The sequence below is a fragment of the Haliaeetus leucocephalus genome, unplaced genomic scaffold, assembly GCF_000737465.1.
Source record: "Haliaeetus leucocephalus isolate CR32 unplaced genomic scaffold, Haliaeetus_leucocephalus-4.0 Scaffold214, whole genome shotgun sequence".
NCBI lineage: Eukaryota > Metazoa > Chordata > Aves > Accipitriformes > Accipitridae > Haliaeetus > Haliaeetus leucocephalus.
In genome coordinates, this window is record NW_010972650.1 from 191,875 (window position 1) to 212,430 (window position 20,556).

General features: G+C 54.5%; 1 protein-coding gene across 1 annotated transcript in view; it reads right to left on the reverse strand.

Moving 5' to 3' along the window:
• Positions 1-20,556, reverse strand: part of HDAC7 (histone deacetylase 7) — a 48,083-nt gene that overhangs the window by 21,606 nt on the left and 5,921 nt on the right. The gene's annotated exons all lie outside the window — the stretch shown is intronic.

Genomic DNA, 20,556 nt, shown 5'->3' on the forward strand with positions numbered 1-20,556 from the left:
CAGCGGGAGGAAAACACGCCGCTATGCCAGGGCGCCGGGAGGAAGCCGAGGCAAACCGCGCCGCGGTGCCGGCACGCGGAGGCGACTGCCCAGGGCTGCCGAGCCCATTGCACAAACCGCTCCGCACCTGGGCAGGTAGCAGCCGTGGCAGCTCCACCCTTCCTCCACGGAAAGGGGAGATTGCAACACAGCAAGAAGAGCTTCGGCACGGAGTCTCTCCCCGGCGCGTCCTGGGAAAGCCTTCGGCAGTACGAGCATGAATGCAAGCTCTGTGCTCGACAACCCGGCACGGGTTACCAGCATTTTCCAGGCTGCCGGCATGGCACAGCGCAGGGAAAACAACCGAAGCGCTCCAAGAGCCCGTGCGCTTGCTGGCGAGGCGGGGAAAGACAGGGAGCAAGTGTGCAGACAGCGACGGGCTCTCCGCTTTGCAAACAGTCAAGAGCCTCTCAGACTCCTGCTAAGCTTTTGGCCAGGGTGAGATCTGGTGGCAGCGAGTTTCCCAGGCTGGCGGTGGTAATCCAGAGCTTGTGTTGCTCGCTCCCCGAAGGGGAAATCACTGGTCATGATGCTGCTCTCAGACAGACAGCCACCCCCCCAACCCCCCCAAAAAAAACCAACACAGAAATCTTTGCTTTGGCATTTCCTGATTTTTTTAAAGAGGCAATATCAGCCGTCAGCAAAGAGCTGCGCTTATATAAGAGGGAAATAAAGCAAGAAGCAAACAAACCAGGGCAGGGAGATTATTAAGGAGCAAACCACTTGCATCTGAGCGACGCCTTGCCGTGAATCCCTGCCTTCAGCCCTGCCTGCCATGAAGGCAGGCTGCCGGGTTTTGCGGCGCGGTGCAGCCGTGCCGTGTGCCAGCGCTGCCCGCGAGGCGATCGCACACAGCGAAGAGCTTTGTCTGAGGCTGAGCAGCAGTTAAAGGCAGGTTTTTTTAAAAAACCGTTTCCCATCTTATGTTGATTAGCTGTGAAAGGTTCAGAGTTCAGCCGGGTTGAAGAATGCGTGTGATTAAAAACATTCCTCTTTAATAAAAGGAAAAGGTCTTCTCCAGAGCCACGCACAAGTAACAAAAATTAGCTGGAGGGAATTTGTTCAAATTAAAAACACTTAAATAAGAAACCACACGAAAAGGACTATGTTGAAATAACATTAAGATCACAAAGCAAGAACTCGAGAAATAGGAAATCCCAGAGTCGGGGTACCTCGCATAACCTCGCCCTGGCCCCTGGGGTGTATGCACCAAGATGCTGGTTTTAATTACGGGACCAAACCCTATGCTCCCCTCAAAGAAAAGCAAAAAATGGCAAAACCAGCATCACCCCGGCATCTCTGCCCAGCTACACTAGAAGCGAGGACACAGGCACTGCCATCGGGTCTCGCAGCTCTCGGTGGGGGGAATAGCGGGAACCCCAAGCCGGTGCTCCACGCACCCCTCTGCTCCCCCTACCTCCATCCGCTCGTGCGTCTCCAGGGGGTCTCCTCGCAGGACCCCGCGAAATCTGAGCGTTTGGGGCATTTTTCTCCTTCCTCGACTTGCTGGGCAGCTGCCGGGGGAGTGCCGGGGAGCTGCCGCACAGCTCCAGGGAAAGCAGCTCCGGGGAAAGCCCTGCGCCGCCGCAGCTGTCCCTGAGCGGAGAGGCCGTACGCAACGTCCCGCATGAGCCATAAGAGAACAGATGATGCTCAGGGTAGATGTAATGTTTGGAGCGGTCGGTTGCCAAATTCTGATAACTCTTTATGGAGCATGTTAACTGGGAGTTTCAAGGGCTTTATGAATTGGCCAGATGTGGGTGGATCCCTCTCCTCCCTACCAGACATCAAATTCCTGCTCCAAAACAAGAGGGGGCTGATGCTTCTCTATGAAAAGCCCCTGAGAGCTTTTCCACAAGGGTAGAACCCTATTTTTCTATGCTGATTCTTGCAAACTTTCTGCTGCAGAAAGTTTCCAGAAAAAAAAAAAATTGAGACAGACAATGATCAAAGTTTGGCAAAGTCACATGTGCATTTACAAAACCCTTTCCACAACCAAAGTCATGAACCAGGATTAAAAGCAACGCACCTGAAACCACCCAGACTATGCACATACACCTGTGAGCGAAGCACATTATTTAGGTATGTCAAGCACATAAATCAGAAAATACTCTGTTCGAGCCTGTAAATGAGATCCACATCAGGCCTCGGGAAGCGGATCAGGGTGAGATACTTCCCCTGATTACTCTCGCTGGTTATTTGCGGCTCGTGACCTTTGAGTCAGACATTTAATAGCCCTCCCTGGAATTTTCTCCCCGCAAATGTGCGTAGTTACATTTTGAAACTCATGACTCCAGGACCCAAAAATCTCACGGTGCATTGAGGCCAGCCTGCGCTACAGGGACACGGAGCGAAAAGCTTTGTACCTGGATCTGCTGCTACTAATACTCTCTGTGTTTCAGCCCACACCCCAATATCGGTGTTCCCATCCAGGCTTATCAAAGACACGGGACCATGCTATACGTTCCCACAACATCCATACAGAGCAGAAGGCAGGACTCCACTGCCAAAGGAAGAGGTCTAGTGAATGCTTCAGGGCTAAACAAAACATTCATGGAAGTGGTCCAGCTGCATTTGCAGTGGAAATACAGATGCCTGTGCTCTCCCTGAACAGCGAGCCCCCTCCTCGCTGGCCCAGGGCTGCCCCACAGATGCGGTCAGTGGGGCGAGCCAATCCACACAGGTGTGTTTAGGTGCCTGTTTCAAGGCAGGTTTTTAGCATGCTCTCAAATCTGCATGTTCAGATTGGCCTTGAAAGCATTCTGGCTGCAGGGCGAAGCTGGTCAAGAGGATCCCAAGGTAACGCTGCATCACGCTAACTTACGCCAAAGCCCCGAACCTTAATACCAGACCCAAACTTCACCACAGGCGGTACTTAAACCGCCAAACAACTTCCTTCATGCTCACATGCAGCTCTTAGAGGAGCTGGAGCAACTTGCAAATGTCCCAGGGGCTGAGCTCCCTGGATGCTGCCCATCTCCCAGGGATGAGTTTTTAAAGCCTTCAGAGCACCCAGCCATGAACGTGCAGAGGCAAAACCTGCACAGCAAAACCTGGCAGTAGGTTTCAAGTCTAAATTTGAGATCATTTGGTCACAGGGACACACAGGTGTGAAGCCACAGAAAGAGCTGGGCACAGGCAGGATTGAATCACGCCACACGCAGGGAACACAGGGACTGCAGTTTCACAAATAGCGGCTTATGAACCCAGTGTAAGGCATCCCCGTCCCTGCCAGCTGTTCCTCGGTCGTGCCCTGATATGTGGCACCATCAGCCATGCCTACACGGGCAGGTATATGCGTGCTTGTGCGCGTCTAAAGCAAGTAAGTAAATAAATAGTGTTTTTACCAGTTTCTTTGCAGAAGGATCAGGTCCCCGCGCCACACGGTTTGAGCGTGGGCAGCATGAGGTGCCAGGTGGGACTGAAGAGCTCATCTCCTGCAACCGCAGCCGGGACTTGGGACCGGAGGGACAGCAAGTGGGCTCCATCCCCGCCACAGCTCTGGCACAGCTGGAAACCTCTGGCAATCATTTCCTGCCAGTAGTTGCATCCTCCCACCCCCACCGGTCATAAACCCCATCCCAAATAGCAGCACAAGGCCCGTGGGGGAGGATGCTGTGCGGAGGAGTGCAAGGTATCCCCAGGAAACCTCGCAACAACCGCCATTTCCTCCGAAACAGAGGTAAATTCATGACCAAAGGGCTCTGTTGAAGGAAAGCCAAGGTTGCCTGGCGGTGCCTCGTGCTCCCCAGAACAGCGTAGGCAGCTACCGCTCATGGAAACTGCCGAGATTCAGGAAAAGTCCTCCCCTCCCAGAAGGGAAACATTCCCACATAGCGTAGCCCACCCCGTTGGGATTCCTGCCCCTCCGACCACCCTCACCTGGTCGCACAGCCCAGACAGGGTCTGCCAGCTACTCCCTGCCTGAGAGCCACCAGCGGCAGGTCGGCATAGCCCCACATATCATGCTATCCCGAGTCATGCGACGGAGAGGCAGTGCCGTTCCTCCTGGTCCTCCCTCGAAGCCTTTCTCTGCAGTGGGCTGACGCTGAGCTCCACCGCTCCTCCTGCCCCGCCAGCCCTGCAAACGAATCCCGTGGAGGGCTGCTACGGATCTTCACCGCCCATGTCCTCTCCTGGCGGACGCAGCTACAGGAGCAGCCGGAGAAGGGGCGAGGGTTTGCGGTGCGCTCCTGAAACCTTAAATACTGCCAAGGCCCTCTGGCAAAGACGAATGCGGATGATAGGCAGCATCTCCGGGCAAGCAAGTATCCCCGCTCTGCCTGAACTGGAACAGCCCAGTGTCTTCTAACAGCCCCATCTTCTCCCTCAACCAGGCTTCTGGCAAGAGGCACCAGTCCGGTCTAGAGCCTCAGCATCATCACCCTGCCTACAGCCAACACAGATCTTCTTCGGAGAGAGGCTTTGGCACCGGTCCTGGCCAGGTAAGCTCCTCCAGGTCTCTGTTCTCCAAGCAGGTAGATACCAACAGAGGCAGAGCCGTGTGGCAGCCCCACAGCCGCAGCCAAGCGCTCCCGGGAAGTGAGTGAGCACCCTCTCGGCGCAGGACGCCTCGTCTTCCCGCACCGGGTTTGATTACATCAGCACGAGAGGATGCAGCCTCCGTGCCAAGGGAAGCAGAGGAGAGATCAAACGATTATACGAACCTCTCCTCAATTACCAGCCGTTTGCATAAGTAGAGGAGAGCGTTCCCAACCGGTTTGGACAGCACACCGATGGGCTTGTCAGCACCTCTGCCCCGCACCACGCTGCTGCCCGCAGCCCGTCCGGGGGCCGTTGCAGAGGGGTCCTCGCTGCTGTCACCCCCTGCACGCACGAAGCCGCTGTTTCGAGCATCCCACCGCGGCATGGAGTGCCTCACAGGGACGGCACAATGCCTTCATCCACTTGGCTCAAACCTACAACCTGCTTCGCCTCACACCGCCCGCGAAGGGTCACCGCTGCACGGGGGCTGCTGTCACCAGCGCTACAGCTCAGCCTACGTATTTATTTTTTTTAATTGCTGCATGCAACACAGCAAGAGCCCAGCTTGACTCATAAGCCCCTGGGGAAGAGCTCAGGGCTCCAAAGCGGTGTCTTGCTTGATCTGGAAGTGCTGAGACAAAAAGCCCGGACTCCCACAATACCCACTCTCAGTGAATGACTACTCAAGGGGACCTGCCCATTAATTGGAGCCTCTCTGCATGCTGCAGAGAAGGAAATCCCTTTGGCAAACGCTGGCCAAGGTCCAAGGCTGGGCTGGAAGGCAGATTCGGTCATGAAAAGAAAATTAAAAAAAAAAAAAAAACAAACCACCAAACAAAACACTCAGGCCCAATACAACACAGAAAGCAGGAGAACAAGGAGCTGGGAGAAACACCGGCAACCCCAGCTCTATGGGAATAAGATGCATCCCACAGAAAGAGGCACGAATGAAATCCCCCACGCAGATCTACGGACTGCTCAACAGCCATCAGCAAGGGCACGACTGGCGTTGACCCCAAACCTTGCTCCAGCGCTGACCATCAGGTGTTTGAGCAAGGAAACTTTCCAAGCTGGGCAGACCCAGCTTTGCACCGTGAGACCAGGGGACAGCACATGGTGGACCCCAACCACTGCCCACCCCATCTCAGCGTCCCCTCCAGCCAGCACTGGAGATCACCAGCACGCAGAGCGGAGAGTCGGGTTTTAGGGTGAGAGCTATTTATGTCAGAGGAAGGAAGCCGCAACATTTTCAGTTTCCTGCACAAATACGCTTCTGGTATCCTTCACTGTGGGCTGTCTGGCACTGCCTCTCATACCTGGGTGCTCACAGAGAAGCTAGGAAAGCACAGCCTTTGGCTCAAAGTTGGCATCTGTGCAGCTGGGCAAGGTGCAGGTGTCAAATCCTTAATGCAGAGGAGCCTGAAATGTGCCTGGATCCAACAAGGCCTTCTCCCACACCATGGGGACACCAGTGACAGCGGCCCTGGGGGGTAAATCTGGGTTACCGTTGGTGCGTGCAAGCGGCTGGGGGAGACGATGGGAAGAGATCCACGACGCTGAAGGTGGGTAATGCCACCCGGGCTGGAAAAGCTACAAGAAACGGCATGCCAAGTCATCAGGCAGGATTTCTGGGTCTCCGCGAGATCTGGGGGTGAAGAAATGCAAGGAGGAGCCGGTGTCCTACACAAAACTGGAGCCTGCCCGGGGAAAACCAGGAGCAAACAGCAGTCGGCAGGGAGAAACCTCGGAGGAGGACGCGGGCCAGCTCCCAGCTGACGGCTGCAGAACGCGGGTGCCCCGAGGCAGCCAAAGCGGGACGGAGGGTGCGGTGGGGTGTGTGCGCTCCGCACTCATGTAGCAACACTGCCCAGGGTGTTTAACCCAGAAAGCAGGGTTAATCCTGCCGCTGAGCTGCTCAAGCACAGGGGAAAAAAGGAAAATAAATAAACAAACCAACCCCCGGTGAGCCCAGAGCAGCAGCGTTAACCTCAGACACCGAGGAATCGGCGCACGTGTTGGGATTTGAACCCTCGGCACCTCTCAAGATCAGACCTGGTGTCAACTCAGCAAAATCACACACCCATCCAGGACCCTAAAACTCACCCGACAATCAAACAAACGACAGCTCCTGGCTGGGTGCATGCTGCAGAGCTGAACTGGGCCCAGCTCCAGAAGAAAGGATGCTCACGGCGCGTCTAATACAAACCCATCTGTATAAGGCCCTCTGTAACATCTGCAAGGGACATTCCCACCCGTTTGGCACACTCACCTATAGACGTCATCACGTCCCTCTGAGTCCTCGGGGGTCAACGCGCCCGTAAAGCTCAGCCCTGCAACGCGGGCTGGGCTGATGGCATCAGGCGAGCGGCACAACGACCGCAGCGAAGGGCGGCGGGAGCTCTCAGATCTCTTCTCCCAGCGGTTGCAAAGCCAGGCGCGGCCGCACACCACACCCTTGCAGTTCTCACGGGCAAGTAGGAACCTTGGCAAAGCCCTCGGCTTGCTGGCAGCCAGCCCCATCAGACTCATTAAATGCAATTAAGCCAGAGTGGGTATTCTTCCCCCCCCTCCCCAGCTTTGGGGGATATTGCTTTTAGACAAAACAAACAGGGAGGCTTTGCGTGGGCTCGGGCAGGTGGCTGGCACCCAGGCTCCATGCAGCAGCAGGTGGAAATGCCGAGGTCTTTGTCAGGGAAGCAAAAGCCACGGCAGAGCAGAGAGGTTGGTCCACGATGCCAGCCCTCCTCCTGCTCCCATGCATGCCCACTCCCAACTCCCTTCGCTGTGGCAGCTGCCGGAGATGAACACAAGACCCTCCCTCCTTTGCAAACGGGAACACGCAATAAGATAGACCATAACAAAGCTTACAGCCCAGCTTGCTCGTATTTTAAAAAAATGGGGGAAAAAAAATTCTGCCCCAACCTGAAGTGGTATTTTGTTGCATCAGCTCCTCTGACATAATTTCTAAGTTGGTTTAGAAAAGAATTGCTATTCTGCTGTGTTCTCCATGCTCACAGCCTCCCTACAACCACAAAACAACAGAGGAGGAAGGAGACAACTGAACTGCGCATCCCCTCCTCCTTCCACGCAACCTCTCCTCCCTCGCGTACCCCACTGCAGGGCGGCCAGTGCCAACACACGCAACGGGACACGCGTGGCCAAAGTATCAGGAAGGCTTAAATCGCCAAGGACACGCAGGCAAGGTCATTACCCCGACCCCCTGGGGACGAATGGTACTTTCACAAGCCTGCAGATCATTCGCATTTTTCACTAACGCAAAGAGCTGGCTCCGATGGCTGCCAAGTAATTGCTCCATCGCCCTGGCACTGCCGGACACCTCCTGTCAGCAGCGAAATCCGGGAGCTCCCGATATTCCTGGCAGGTTATGAAGGCTGGCCCCAACCCTGGGGTTTGTCAGAAATGTTCGGCAGCTCCAAAGCAGGGTATGGAGGGTGTCCCTGAGAACGGCATGTGACGGGTACCACGCACAGCAGATGCTGTTCGAGGAGGACAAAACAGCCGCACTGCATCCCAATCCGCTTTGGGACAAGCGAAGAAAGCAAGCCAAAAGGGATCCTTAAAGCTTTCTGCTCCCCTATGGAAAAATCAGCAGTGTTGCTAAGTCCTGGGGCTGTCCCAGGGCAGACTCAACGCCAGCACACGTGAGATTTGAATTTGGACTCTTCTGGCTATCCCAGGGTGATCCCAGCTGAGCTGGGATCCAGTTCAGCAAGAGATGGGCTTTTCCCAGTTTGGCTGCTACAAGCAAGCGACAATCACCCCAGTAAAACTGGTAAAACTCTCCCATACAGTCAAACCCTCACAGATGTGTCACAGGCAATTTCTCCACCTCTAAATGACAGGAGAGGTGTGGCTTGCACTCTGACCAAAGATCTTTGCTTCAAATGTTTGGGGTTTACTTGTGCTAAAGGGATTTAGCCAGAGCAAATTAAGATCATTTCCCATCTTAATTAATTCTGCTTTCACTTCCTGGCACGTGGGAACCCGGCCTTCTCCAGCGCAGCAGGGAGCCTCGACTTTGTACGGCCACAGCAGTCAGAGCTGTGCAAAAACGCAGGAAGGACTTCGCAGCGTTTCTTTGTAATCATCAGAGCCCTGTCCACGAGATGAAGAACTAAAAACACCCCCAGAAAAGCCAGAACCCCCTTTCATGGCCATATTTCTCCATCACAAAGCAAGAGGTGACCTTCTCCATTCCCTTTCCCCACTGCACGCTTCTTCCAATGCTTTCAGAGGCATCTGAAACCATCTCTGCCGAGGGGCCAGGGATTATCCTTCCATCCCCTGCAGCCCCACCATGACATCTGCACACATACACCCCCCCCAACATGGTGCTCAGGGTGTTTATAACATTAGGATCCCACTTTACCTTCCCAAAATACCTTACGTCGAGTGCCAGCAACCTCATGACAGCCTCACCCTACCACTGGGAATAAGGGATGTGGAGGCAGCAGCATCTCCCCTGGCATTGCTGAGCACCATGAGTCTGGCCACGTCTGCGTGTGCACTAAAAGCCACGTTGCAGAAGCATCTCCTCCGATGGATCTCCGAGCCCCTACCTTGTACAGGAGGATGCGCCTGAGCCCACTGGCTGCCAGCGGGGACACGGGACACGATGCATCTCCGCTGCCAAGACCACGAAGAGGAGGGGAGACCTCAGGGACATCTCAGGCCAAGATGCATCACCCCCTTGACCTGGGCGGAGCGGGACGGTGCTTCGAATAGCAGAAATTGTGCCTATTGCACAACCGCCAGCGAGAAAAATCTTCTCCCCTCCCCTCCCCGCCCACCCCACATCCCTTTGAGGCAAAAAGGAAGAAGGCTGGTAACATCCTTCCTCTCCTCCGGACAATGCGATGGAAATAGCAAGGGAGGAGCGGGAGCGGAGGCAGCCCGGGCTCCACGAGGATGCGGTGCCTGGCCAGCAGCAAGGAGCTGCGCGCGGCTCCCGGCTTCCTGCCATTGTCCCAGCCAGGGGCCGAGCCCCGCGCAGCTGCACGCCCGGGATGGCAAAACCAAAATTGCCTCTTTGCTCCCAAAGGACCAGCCCCGAAATGCAAACCTGCTGCCCCGTCCAGGAGGGACGGCCGCAGGCAGAGATTCGACCTTCACTGGGACCCCCAGGGCAGAACGGGCGGGTCTTGGATTTAATCCGAAATCCACTGGCAGCCACCAGGTGCCGTGGAAAAACGGCGATTGCTGTGCGCAGTCCCGCAGAGGGGCTGGAAACCAGAGTCTTCGCAATAGGCACAAACAGCGCGATAAAATCCACTCCTGAGACTGGTGGGATTTTCCACTTCAGGGAAAAAAAATTTAAAAAACCAAGACAGCAGAAGACACTTTCTCTGGACCCAGCCCGGAGGGCAAAACAAAGCCCCCAGGGAGCAAGTTCCACCCTAAATTCCTATTTTCTCCTCCAAATGGGAGGTGCACATGTTCAGGCTCCTCCAGCACGCACGTCAGCAGCCTGAAAACCCTGTAAGGACCAACGCAAGCCCATCCTGCCGTAGGACGGCTGCTGACGGCAGCTTGAGCAGATGAGGGTGGCAGAAGGACCTGGCTGGGGCAGAACCGCTCAAAGTTATGAATCAGTCCCCAAACTTGGGATTCCAACTCAAGTCAGTGCCAGTTTTGTTATTCACTTCCCGTTTTGGAGGGTTTTGCAGGTTATCGCTTGCAGCCCTTTTTCATCATCGAGGTGGTGACAGAAACTTTTTCTTAAAAAAAAAAACTACAAAAAACCCCACACAAACAGAAACCCATATATATATATATATAAAAAAATAAAAGGCTTGAGATGCTCTTAGGACCTGAGCTAGGAGTTCAAGACTGGCACCACCCAAACAAGCATCACAGAGTGAGCAACACAGCCAGACCCACAAACCCTTCAGCACTTCCCACCACCTCCGCAGCCTCGAAGGGCCACAGCAGGGAGAGAAACGGGAGGAAGAGAAGGATGGACGATGCCGCATGTCCCTGCTCCTCCCCACCACCGGCCAGCCCTGTGACCCCAGAGCCCGGGCTCCGCTGTGCCCACCAGAGCCCGGGCTCCGCTGTGCCCACCAGAGCAGGGAAACGAGCCCCATGCAGTCTGGCCTCTATTTACCTGCCGAAAAGTGGGGCCAGGCACTCTCAAAGCCCAGGCTGCTCGCTGAGCTGCTGGCGTTGCTCCCGAAGCCTAGCCGTGCAGGCAGTACTATGAGCAGAGCTACTCTGCTCCCGGAAGATTCCCAAGTGCATTTTTGCCCCGCTGATGTGTTAAAAATAGAAAGCATCAGTATTATTGTCCTGCAAGCAAATATAGAAAAATCAAATCCTCGCTGCTAAAAATCTATGCAACAGAGACTTGTTCTAATAGAGACTTGTAGGAAAACTGTATTTCTGGAGCAAGTCAACTTGGGAAGTTAGCACAACATCCTTAAGAGTATTTGTTAAATTGGCGCACTGTGGCATTAAACACCAGTGGTAAACTTGCCTTCCCCCTCCTCTCCTCGCTTCCCTGGGCTTTTTTTCAGGCTTTTACGCATCTGCCGCAGGCCGCCTGCCTGCGCTGGCCTCCGAGAAGGGTGCACAGGCTTGCACGACACTCCCACCGAAGAACGTACTGCCCCGGTGCTGCCCTCGCAGATGGGAAAGCAAGCGTGATCCAATTTGGGAGTGGTCTTGTCACCGTCCTCGCTTAACACTTTCCAGCTCTAAATGAAGCGTCGCTGCAGCAAAGCAGGTAACGCCATCCCTACAGCACAGGGAGAGGGATTCCGCAGAGCAGGGAGCTGGAGGCAGCCGGACTCTCCATCCCAGCGCCAGTTCCCAAGAGGTAAAAGCAGTTTGCACACTCCTTTTGCAAAAACAGTTTGCATCCTTCCCCCTAAAGGGAAAAGCCACCGGTGACCACGGTGGCAGGAGACCTGCTGAGCTTTCCTGTCCCCCCCTTCCCTGCTCCCATCCGTCATCCCTGCTGACTCCAGAGGGAGGGGGGCCTCAGCCTGAACCTCATTCTTGGAAAGGGAAGATTTCTACGCAAGCTCGGCCTTTCCATGAGTGTTTGTGTTAACACACTGGACCGCTCCCACCCAGCTGGGACCGGGCTCTAGATCCAATTTCATTTCTCAGAAAATCACACGGGAGATCAGAGAGGAATGTGTCGGGTCACTTCCAACTCCAGGCAGGAACCCTGGCTTCTGCAAAAGCAGCCCTAGGAGAGAAAAAACCATCAGCAAGGGGATGTCTGTCCTTCCAGCAGCTCCCCAGAGAGGTGCCTAACATGGAGACTCACCACCAGGACCCACCATCCAACACCAAGTCGGCTCTGCAGGCCACCGCGCTCCAGACTCAGCAGGCAGGATCCGCAGCCAGCAGCGCTCGCCCCTCACCCCGCAGGCACCCAGACACTGACCCACACGCAGCACCGCAGGCATTGCTTAAGAGATCGCCCAATTCCCAAACAAAATAGCCACCAGCTTCCAGCCTTCGCCTGCCTCACCAGGGGCAGAAGCACCCCACGGGAGGGCTTGGGAGGAGGCTGGGGTTGAGAGGTCACACCATCATCCCCAATGGACGGCAAACATCTCCCACTCATCACCACTAAGGCAGCGAGGATGTAAATACACTCCTGCAGACACAGCGAATAGACCAAGCATAACTCACTTCACCCCCCTCCCCTTCTCCCCAAAACAAAACACACACCCAGAAACAGAAGGAAACCAGTCAGGAAAAACCCAACAGTAATTCAACAACTATTTCAAGCGTTTTCATTCCCAGGAGGAGGCTGCTCTGCCCTCTGCCACATCCCCCCCGCCATACCGGAGCTGCCTGGTGCCCCTTCGTGATCCTGTGCCAGGTGCTGGTGGGCCAGCCTGCCGGGGCCGTTCTCTCTTCATTTAATACTGTGTGCATCTCAGCTGGCATTTCAGTGCGAAGGCAATGCCAGATTTCTCTCTGCTGAGCCAATGCACTTGGAAATGCATGACGACTTCAGCAGATTAATTGGAAACACAGCCTGGGTGTTGCAATCCCAGGAATGACTCCAATTTCAGGAACAAATGTTTTCATCTCTAACTGGGAGCAGTCACCCAAGTGGAAGGGCGCATTTTTGTTGCTGTAGCTCACCCCTCCCCTGGTGCGCGGGCGGTGGGAAGAGCGCTGCATCTCACCCCGACGGGGCCGCTGCGCCGGCGCTTGCGTCACCGGGGAGCTGCTGCTGCAGGGATTCCTTACACTCCCAGCCGGCACCGGAGAGGGACAGCCCAAGGTTTTCCTATGTCGATCTCTTTTTGCAGCATTGCATCTTTCCTGTTGGGGTCTGCAGCCTTCTCTGCCAACAGCAAGAGGCGGGAGAACAGGAGGGGATGTGAGGGTCCCCTGCTGCAAGTCGTCAGCTCCCCAGGGATGGCCACGGGGCCAGTGGAGCCAGCACCACGGATCTAGAGATCAGCGGCTAGCTCTTCCATAAGGTCCCGCTGCAACTCGGCACACATCATGAGGGCCATGTTTCCAACCCTTGCACAGATGGCTTCCCAAAAGGCCACTGCCCCTACCCGATGTCCTTTTACTGCGCGGCTCCTGCATCTTCCATACTCACACACGGAAACTCTCACCCCGAAGAGTCCCAAGCTTCGCTTCTGCTGAAGGACATGGGCTTTGAGAGCTCAAGGATTCGATTTCTGTGCCCACAATCCCTGGAGGTGACTCTTCTGCTCTACGTCCAACAGCCTGGATCACCACACCGCACACACCACAGCAGCACTGGAGAAGACGCTGGCGGCCAGCTCAAGTCAGCTCCCCAAAGTCAAGCCCAGGAGAAAGGACCGATTCCCACAGCGAAGGTCCTAGACTGAACTTGCCAGAGGCTGAAGATAAATCCCCATAAGACCATTCACTCCATCTAGTGGCAAGCCATTCCCATGCTTCCATTTCCCCCTACACTCTGCAGCAACAACGCTCCCCTTTCCAGGAGTTTCAACATCAGTTTGCCATTTCTTTGCTCAGCCGCGTTTGCTGCCAACCTCCCATGCTCTCTTAGGTGGTCCCTCTGCAGCCATCGCAACTCTTGATGTTCTCCCTTTGCTGCCAAAACCAAAAAGCTCTTCAACGGCTCAGCAGCTGTGCAGCGGCTTCCCTGCTCCCAAACCTTAAGGTGATAAGGGAAGGAGAAAAGCTGGTCTATCCACCCTCAGAGCCCTGGCAGGGAAGCCTGCTCTGATATCCTGCTGCCAGGGCTCCTGCAACCCAAGAAAAACTGTGTGGGCTGTGAAAGGCCATGTGGCTGCTGCTGGAGAAAAAAAACCCAGCAAGCTGGGAACCCAGGGACAGGCTGAGGGAGCAGCCAGCTCGCTCGGCTCTGGCGAGCCTGCACATGTGGGTCAGCGAGCACCCAAAAGGGAAGGAGGGACTGGCTCTGGAGGTGCTGCGGCTGCTTTTACCGACCCCCGTTTCTTCTGCAGACGGACACGGAGCAATGCCTGGGTAAATTCCTGATTTGGCAGAGGTGCAGCAGGAGACTCCCCTCCAGCGAGCGGCAGGGATCTGGAGCTAACAGCGAGCAAGCACAGCCCCTGCCTTGCACAGCCTAGATGGAGGCCGTGATTTCAGCTAGATAAAAAGTATTTTTAATCTTCGAAGATAAATCAACTCCTGCAGGCCTGATTTATGCCAGCTTCACCTCCTCTCCCAGCTGTTTGGCCTCCCCCTTCAGCAAAGCCCTGCCAGAGCTGAAGCCTGACCCAGGAGCGGGTGCATCCCGCAGCACAGACAGCCCCGAGCTGCACAAACCCTTCCCGCAACCCCCCTGCCCCGCTCCAGGCTGAAATCCACCGACCCCAGCCCCAAATCCAATTCCCTTCTTAGTCTTTGTCTCATAGAGCTCTTTTGTTCTGCCTGAAAGCCACAACTCCTAACCAGACCTTTGTGTTGTGATTTCTATTCCCTGCCATAAAGTTCCTAACTCCTTTCTTATTCAGTGAAATAAGAATTTCTAGACATGGAGGAGCTGCAAACACCACATCTCACTAAGACACCACCATCCCCTGCTCGTGACTGTACACACCGTGCGGTGCTGGTCGCTGCTCTCACCCAAATCTCCCGCTTCCCACATCAGCCACCTTCCAGCCACGGCAATTTAAGCACACTCTTCACTCTTGAAGACGGTGTGTCAAATGGCTTCCTAAAACACAAGTCTGCTGGCAACTATTCACCTGTGACCAAACCCTGGCCTCAAAGTCACATAAGTCATAGCCTTTCTGCCATTAATTTAGATATTCTGACAAAATAAAACCACTAGATTTTGTAATGAGATGCCACTTAGGGAGCTTTGCTCATCCCAGAGCCTGCTGCGAGATGTTCATTTGGGGTACCCTTATCTCTCTGACTGGGAGATCTGTATGCTAATGCTAAGTACATCAGAAAAGCAACCAGCAGCATCTAATCGGGAACCCCTCTTCTGAACTGGGCTGTTGGTATCAGACCAGTTGGCAGGTGGGTGAGCTTTGGCAAAGTCTCATCTCCCATTCCCAGGGTCAGGAATGCGCAAGAGCTGCCGCGAGGAGATGAACATGGAAGCCACATGGACAGAGGGGGAAGCCATGGGGTTTTGCAAGCATCTTCTCTGGCAGGCAGCACCGTTGGGAGGCCTCCCCCACTGAGCCAGAAGACAAGATGGCAGAAGGGAGGACATGCAGATTTGTGCAGATACAGCACACACCCAAGCTCAAACCAGGCCTAGCCCACAAATCCTTCTGCAAGTTTCTCCGTCCCACCTCCAGATGTGCCAGCACCCCATCCTACACCCTGCACCCCTCCCAGGCTTCTCCTCAGACACACCCTCCACCTTCTTCGCTCGCTTGGCACATTGTCCCAGACACGTCCGCGTGGTGTGAAACAGCCTCTCCGTGCCAGCATCCCAACCTCTCCAGCGGGGAAGCAGCCAAGCGCTATCACTTGTTCTCATCGCTGTCACAGGCTATCATCCAGTCTGGGCTCCTGCAGAAGAGACAGCGAACCTCCACCCAACCAGCACAGTTACTCATGAGTAAGCTAGACCCAACAAGACATCCAACCCTGACAGCAAGGTCCCACCAAGGAAAAAATAAATAAAAATCCTCCCAGTTCCTTGATCTTGACAGATCTTTCAAGTGTTCCTCATCATCACTGTTACAAATCCACACCTCAAAACACAAACAGAAAAGGCAGCCAATAAAACTGACAGGAACCGCAAACGAGACTTGTAGATCTCTGGCAAGGGAAGGAGCAGACTCCCTTCTTACTGTGATTTGACACAAGAAGAGATCAGATGTGGCACTGCTATGATTGTTCATGTAAGACAGACAGGGCTAACACAGAAACCACAAGCTAACCTCTGCCTCCAACACATCACTGGTTTGGTCCATCAGCCAGAGGAGCTGATGCCTTGAATCTCTTTTGCCGAGATAACCAGCCTGAGCTTCATCATCATCTCTCCCTGCAAGACAGATCCTACATTTTTGTAGTTTTGAGTCACTGCCCTTTCTGCAGTAGATAACACAGTGCTGGCTGCAGCATCAAGACCACTCAAAGAGTCACAAGCTACTGAGGCAACGACATCTCCTTACTCCTGCTTGATGCTTCTTGGCATCACTCAAGAAGCACAGACTCAGTGGAGCCTTCAACCCTGTTCAGTTATTTTCGAGGACTCAAGCACAGCCACCATGGATGGCATCGCCTGAGCAGGACCAGCATCATCTCTCTCCCAAGAGCTCAGTTCCTCCTCACGGATATGGATGCCGTTGATCCACGACAAATAAACCTCTACTAGCAAAACCAGTGAGAAGTACACGCAGTCCCACACATGTAGGGAGACAGAGAGCAAAGGATGCCCAGTAGAGACAAGCTGCAGACTCATCTTTACTGCTCAGTTGCATCCACATCAGGAGCACTTTGCAGCTCCAGACCACCAATACAGTGCTCCTAGTCTTCAAAGTCTAGAGACTAGTTTATCCTCCCAAGGAAGAAGGTTAATATTTACCTGCAGTATTTACAAACAAAGATAACAAGAAGCACAGAGCTGATGTCTAGCTCCCTGACTCTCTGCAAGGCTCCTACCTATCAGTACAGGGTTCCTCAAGTTGCTGCTTGCCCCAGAATTGGGGGTGCGTTGCAGCAAACTCTCTCGGTGACAGATGAGACATAGAACCACCACCCCCTGCTTGGTTACAACCCACTATTGGTATTTTAATCAGAGTAACCGCATGGTGTAACTGAAGTGCCAAAGTATGTCTCAAGAGCCCCTACAATTAGCATGGCAGGCTGGGGGTCTCATTCTGCAGTGCCTTTACCTGCAACTGTTCAGCATCTCTAACTCTGCTCATAAAGTGCTCCTAACCATATTGGAGACGAGCAGAGGGGTAGGGACACCTGCAAGCTTGTCCTGTAAACTGCAGTTGTACACTTGCACCGTTGTATATTTCACGTCACACGCTGTAACTGGTGTTGGCCTGTTGGTTCCTCTGCTCCTAAAACAGCACAACTTGCACCAAACCATAGTTTTTCACGGTCTCAGTAGTCATTTTGCCACTAAACTTCCACTGAGAGACTCAGAAATATTGCAGAAACGGGCTCTGCAGGTTATGCTGGGAGGTATCTGCAGACAGCACACGCAGGGCTGACTGTCACCAGAACTCCCCAGCTCCCCTTCTCTCACCTGGGATATACGTGATGGTGCCCTAGCTATTTGCCAGTCAGTCCTGAAAAATAAAACTCTGGAGTTCGACTTCAGGATAAGATCCAAATCCACCAGCTACAGCTGTGATTCATCTGCCAGTGTCGACATTTCAGTGCAGATGTCCGAGCTGGCTGCAGAGACAGAAGCAATAATCCCATCATGGACATCTTAAAACGGTGCGGTTTGTCTGCCCCATCAGCTCGTGCGGCAACATGTGGTTCAGGCTCAGATGCAAGTGCCATTGCTGCAGACACCTAAAACTCGGGGAGATAAACCCGACGCATGCCGCTCCCACGAAGCAAGCAGCAGCTCTGTCGGCTGCACAGATCTGCTCTCCCCTGAATCGAAGTGGAGCCCAGACAACTGGTTCAGCCCCCTTTACAGGGGTCAGAAAGCAGGGTCCCCAAAATGTGTGTTGAAATCCCCTGCAAAGCATTCCCGGTGCAGCAAGGCTGTGCCAGCAACAGTTTCATTTGTGCCAATTTCACAACTTCTCCGAGACACGAGGAGTTTAACAAAAACCCTTCCCGCAGTTTAAAGGAACTTTTTAAGGCTCTGCTTTGTGCATGGAGGCTACTCGAAAACTGAAGTGCCTAAAGACGACACCATCCTCCAGGCACACGAAACCTGGGACGTAACAGCACTTTGGGGTCTGTGTTGCTCCGAGCATCTTTGAAAGCTGCAGCCAGCTCAACCCACAGATGACACCCAACTCCACCTGTCCTCTCTCCCTGAGCATCCCCAGGTTTTGGGGCACCCCACAGCCCTAGACGTGATTTTTCTAGCACAAAAACAGATCCAGTGCTGGTCTGGTGAGTGCCGAACACGCGTGTGGCTCAGCTGTGCCACCCCGGGAGGACGGGTACAGCCGCGTGGTGGATGTTTGCACGTGCTCCGTGTCCGTACAGGTGCATGACTTGGATGTTTGCCTTCCTGGGTGTTTACCTCCGGGTTGTGTCTGCACACAAACTTATCTCCGAGGGGAGGGGTGTGTTGCTTTTGCACACACTGTTATCTCCAAGGGATGTGGGCCTTCCTCTGAGGCGAATGCCGTGTGGGTAAGCTTACCCGCAGGCCCTGTGGCTTGGTACCCACGCCGGTCTTGGCTCCTCGGCTGCCTGCAGCGGTGCTCCTCTGCATCCCTCCTGCCCCTCCCTCGCTCAGCCTCAGTCCCTGTTTCGCCACCCAAGCAGGTGGCACTGAACAGTGCAGCAGCTCTTACAAGGAGGGGAAGAGAGGGAGACGTGGGAAGGGCAGAGCAGGGAGGAAGGACAGAATGGTGGGGTCCTACCGGAGGAGCCCTGATCCCAACTGGACATGTTTGGGGTCTCCCCAAAACTTCTCTTGACAGAATGACTTCAGGAAGAGCCCCAATTTCTACATAAACACCTCATCTCTTACCATCTCACCCCAGCTCTCCACTTGACAATTAACTCAGCCATTCCTAACGTTCACGTAACGCAGCCAAACCCTCCAGAGAAACCTCCCAGCACATCCTCACCTGTCCTAGCCCATAGAGAAGGTCTGCCTGCTGCAGTCCAAGGCCATCACCTGTCCTGGGAAGGGAATAACTTGCTCTCACTATCACTGCGGCATCGTTTGGAGACCTCCATCTCCGTCTCCTGTGCGCACACCAGCACGGCTTGGCTTCACGGGGTCTGGCCCTACCAGACGGGCTCTGTGGTCCCCTCAGCACTTCTCAATCGCTCCATGCCTTTCCAAAACACCCAGAACAAGCTGCGGCAGAGGCTCCTGCAGCACAGCAGGGGGAAGGATGGCTCCGAGCCTCCCAGACAGCGCTCTCAGCGGTGCCCCGGGACGTTTGCTTTTTTCACAACACCAGGATATTGAGTCACGGTCAGCCTCCCCACAGCCTGTGCTCGCCCGTGCAATCGCCCAGCTGCTGGGGTGTGTGCCGGTGCTCGTCTTACCCAAGACAGGGCTCTGTCTCCAGGCTCCCTACGTGCACTCGACCCTCTTCCCGGGCTCAGTGGCTCTGAACCTGCCGAGAGGAGGAAGCTGGGAAACTCCTCTTCTGGCAGAGCTCTCGAGAGAGCACAGCTTGTGTATTCATTGCCTCAGATCTACCCGGTCTCCTCTAATTTGCCCAAGAGCCCCTGGCCTCTTAGGCCCGCAAGTTCAGCTGTCATGGGCTGTGGGAAACCTCAGCTTTGGAAATGCTGCATTTACAGTGATGCAACTCGGGAGAAATTCATTGTCCAAAGTTGTTTTTAAGGGGGCGAGGTGGATTAACCAGCCTGGTTTAGGAACTGACCCTTGACGCTGCCTGCCTCGCAGCCTACATGAGCTGTAACCTTACCTCCCTTCCTCTCCCTCCCCCACAGCCCCGGTCCTTTTGCTCACACGGTTCCTGCAATTCCTGGCCCTCAGCTTCGATGCATTGCACAGCTTCCGCCACCATCTGGGCTCCATTTAGGGGAGCTGATGTTTTTCACAGGGCTGTAATCTAAACTTTGGTATTAAGTTTACATCTTGCATACCAGCGTCTCACCACTGAGCCTGGCCACGCAGAAGGGGTGTCTCAGCTGCCAGGCTCCATCCTACCGCAGGAGGATGCGGCATGTCGGCGGCTCTGCGTACCTGGGAATCGTGCCGCCATGAATGCAGAAGATAGATCAAGAACCAGGGGTCCATATGCACAAACCACCTATAGATCCAGCGAGGCACTGACCCTGCCAGTGGGTGCGAGCTGGGAAAACCCAACAAGCTGGGAATCAGGTCAGCTTCCCCCACGAGCCTGGGGAGGCTGTAGATGGGAGTCAAAGCCCTAAATCAGCATTATCCAGGCTCCATCTCTATCAGCAGCAAATTCTCCTAATTTTTGGCCTTAAATTCTACACTTATCCCCATCCAGACACTGCAGAGTCTTTCAGAAGTGTCAGGTCCTGCAAGCAGTGGTGGAGGTTGCTCTTTGGAGAGGGGCTTCTTTTATGGAGGCAGGGAACAGACACCAAGAGCCATTGGGAGCAGAGAAGCATCCAGGGTAGCATCACAGGCCTGCTGCTGCTCTGCTTGACCCAGATACTGCCTTTGAAGCCAAGTTCTACCTCTGTCTCCACCAGCAGCAATCCCAGACTGCTCACAGTCTGCTGCCTGAGCCCCTGCAAGCCATGCCTGTGGAGCAAGCAAGGAAGAGGAGACGCAAAGGGACAGTCCATTCCCACCACTACCTCTGACCAGCTGGCACAGAGTCCAGCTTTGAGCTTGCCCTTTTGATGCATGGGCATGCTTGTCCTCTGCAGCTGCAAATGGACAACCCCGAGCGTGACTCCCAACCTCTTCTGAAACAAAGGTTG